The 3,748-nt window shown below is 37.9% G+C and overlaps 1 pseudogene; it reads right to left on the bottom strand.

Moving 5' to 3' along the window:
* Positions 1–1,053, bottom strand: part of LOC102501988 (nuclease-sensitive element-binding protein 1 pseudogene) — a 12,684-nt pseudogene extending 11,631 nt beyond the window's left edge.
* Positions 1,054–3,748: the final 2,695 nt, after the last annotated feature.

Below are 3,748 nucleotides of genomic sequence, written 5' to 3' on the forward strand. Positions count from 1 at the left end.
ACAAAGGCTTGGGAAGTCTCCTTCTTTTATAAATGTTTTTCATTTGTATCTTTCTGAGGTTCTTCTGTCTCTTGGAATCTGAAGGAGCATTTTTCCACCTAGAAGGAGGGAAAGATCCTTCTTCGTCTCCTCTGTATCAAAGGTAATGGAAGCAGCTGCATTACTGATGGGGTTTCCCAGTGGGATGGGGAAGCATTGTGTGTGTAAAGGAGTCAAGGCAGTCCTGACAAAGCTCCAGGAAGTGAGGCCCCGAATGGGCTGAGGCTGTTCTAGATCTCGCCTTCTTCTTAGTACTCGTCCTACTTGTTCCCAAAGCTCAAAATCTAAAGTCTCCTCATCAGGAAACCAGGGACAGTATTGCCAAACTGTTAGTAGTAGGCAATAGAAAGCTTTCGTTTCTAAAGAGCTTGGAGTAGCTTTAAGGAGTTTTTGCAAGGTTTTTAAATAAACATTTCAGAGCTTGCTCAGTTCTTGGCCTATCTTAGAAATCCCTCTCTGAAGCTACAAATATTGGTCTCTTCCTCATGATCAAGTAGGAAACTGTCCTTTACCGGGGGGTAGAATTCCCCAAATGCCTCGGGCTCATGCTCTCTTCTGGGTGTTCAGAGTCCATGGAGTCACATCAAGGTGACCACGTGTGACGCTTCTTCTGGCAAGGAGTCACCTGAAAGGCGTGGAATGACTGGAGACACAGAGATCTGAGTCAGGAGGGAGCTGGAGAGGCTCTACCAGGATTGACCCACTGAACCTTTCAGGTCCTCCATGTTAATTAGGGTAAAGGGGAAGGAAAGTTGTTTTTCAGAAAATGCAAAAACTAAGGTTATTTCCTGTAACAGGCTGGTTTTAGTATCCATTAGAGGAGATATTCCTAAATGACGCCAGATGGAAAGAACACCTTGGAGTTCAGAAAACACATTTGTCAGATAACACACACATCTAATCGGCCTCCTGTTAGGTTCAGGCAGGAAGGCATGAGATCAGGCGTTTCCACCATTTTCCCTGAGCGTACATTCACTCACCCAGAGTCATAAGTCCTTGGTGTTCTAGAAGCATGATGTTTCTGTTGTTCCATAACTCTCTCTCTTTCTCTTTCTCTCTTGGGTGAACATACATTCCATATAGCAAATTAAAAGATAGTGATAATAAATTAAATTAAATAAACAATTTGATTTTAAAAAAGTAGTAAACTCTTTGATTTATAAAACAATAATAGGCAAATATACATATTTATTTTATAATATTATAAAATAAATAATATAAATATGTATAAATTTAAAATATTGACATATTAGTAAAATATCAAACTAGTAGGAAATGTGAAAGTATCATTATCACGAAGAATTTCTAAATAATATATTCGCACATGTAAAATAAATGCCCACATAAACCTGTGCTACTAAAAACTTATTTTCCAAACAAAATGCACAATTCAATTAGTGGTTTTATCTTTGAAGGAAACATTAGATAGGTTATAGATGAGAAATAAAAGAGTCAATCTGTCAAGGATGACATTATAATTATAGCAAATGTCTTAGTAGAAAATCTCAATTGATTCCCACGCTTAGGATCTATTTTCCCTTTAGTCTCATTTATCAGCTTGGCAACTGTGAATAATCTTCATAGGTTTCTAGTCTTGTTATCTCTTTAAATAAGAAGAAACTTGTGTTTTACTTTTCCAAATAAGATACTGAATAGATCTATTCCAAGCTGGCAAGAAAGAAAGCAGCAAATGCAAGGGGAAAAGTCTATGTAAGCTCTCTTTCCACGGGCTGCCAAACTTTTCTCAGTAACAGGATGAAAGTACAATCAAATGTGTTCATGTGGATATCCTACTCTTGGTAGTTTTAGGTGAGGTGCATATTTAACTTGGGATACCAACTCTCTGCTGGATGGACAGGTGCTTTGGACATGCTAACTATGTACACAGACGTCTGCACACCTGATCAAGCCTACTGTTCTCAAGTTCCAAGCTCAGGTAACAGCATGAGTGAACCACACACATCCAGAATATGAAGCTTCATTCCTAGGGTAAATTTTTCTAGGTAGCCTCCAGAATAAATGTCAGATAGCCAGAAAATAATATGACATATAACACCATCTTTTTTCTTGGAATCAGCACCAAAAGGTATTTTTGCATGTGTTAAATTTATCAACAAACTCTAGGATCCTAAAATCTCCTCTCACAGGATAAACATGTTATAAGCAATTATTCTGTGAAAATGACTACTTCAGGCTGTTTATTACATGAGACTATGTGTAAATTAAGAGACGTTTCCTACTCCTCTCACAGGATAAACATGTTATAAGCAATTATTCTGTGAAAATGACTACTTCAGGCTGTTTATTACTATGTGTAAATTAAGAGGCGTTTCCTAGAGTCTTTACCTATATGGTGGCCGTGGGAAGCAGAATAATGCCCCTACCCCTTCGACAAGATGTCCATGTTCTAATTCCCAGAAGCTGTATGTTACTTTGTATCCTTACATGGTGAGAGGGACTCCGCGGATGTGACTAAGGCTACCAGCCTTGAGAGGACAAGATCATCCTGGATTATCCAGGTGGGCCAAAGGTAATCACTTGAGTCTTTAAAGTAGAGACTCTTTGCTGACTGGGTCACAGAGATTAGAGATGGAAAAAAGGAGGAGAAATTTAAGCCCTAGAAAGACTTGATCTGCTGTAGCTAGCTTTGAAAAAATGTGAGAGGGGACCATCAACCAAAAAGTGTGGGTGGGTTTCCGAAGCTGGGAGGGCTCTCAGTTGATGATGATCAAGAAAACATGAATCTAGTTCTGCAACTGCAAGGCACGCTTCTATCAATGACTCAAGTGAGCAGGAAATGGAGCCTCCTCAGAAAGGAGCACAAGGCTGCTAACACCTAAACTCCGTCTCCCTGAGACCTGTGTCGGATTTTCTACCCGCAGAACTGTAAAATAGTAAATTTGCATTAAGCCACTACATTTGTTGCAGTTTTTTTTTTTTTTTTTTTCATGACAGCAGTAGAAAACCTTTCTCTGCCCCTATCACTTGAGGGACATCATTTTCCATCAGTCAACTTTTTCTATGGATATCCGGCATTTACTTGTACACACTGAAGTTTTGTTTGAAGATTTACACATGCATTTTTAGTGTATAAAACAAACTGCTTTAACATTTCACAGTATTTAAATATGAAGTTTCATTTAGCAAGATTCGTTATTCTTGTCATTTAAGCATAGTTCCGACCTTGCTTGCAGTCCTATAAGCAAGTTGTCAAGTGTAGCCGGGATGCATACTGTGGTCATTGCCTTTGATCCCACTGGTAATGCTAGAAAAGATCTGTTCTGAGGATGTGATATTTAGTTTTGCTCCCAAAGGATCTTATGTAAAGTTTCTGAACTTTACATTAAAAGGTTTGTTTGTCTTGTCAGGAAGAAATATCCTTATTGGATTAAGCACAATAGACCCTTGAAGAGTACTTTCCCTTTTATAAAGAAGATAAATAAAAATTATATTTCAGACATATCCAATTCTAGCTATGACAGTTCCCATGAACACTGTGCTAGTGAATTTTCTTTAAAGAGACATTCACAATCCATAATTTTAAATAGTACAATAATCAGATTATTGTGAAAAATAATCTATTGTTAGTGTCACAAAGAATATGAAACATAGGTGTTTTTCTTTCTTTCTCTTTCTTTTTTTTCTTTCTTTTAAGAAGTTTTTGCCTTAGGTACATGCACTCAATGGAGAGAGACAGAGACAGTGAGAG

Source organism: Tupaia chinensis, unplaced genomic scaffold (assembly GCF_000334495.1).
Source record: "Tupaia chinensis unplaced genomic scaffold, TupChi_1.0 Scaffold000002_1, whole genome shotgun sequence".
Classification (NCBI taxonomy): Eukaryota; Metazoa; Chordata; class Mammalia; order Scandentia; family Tupaiidae; genus Tupaia; species Tupaia belangeri.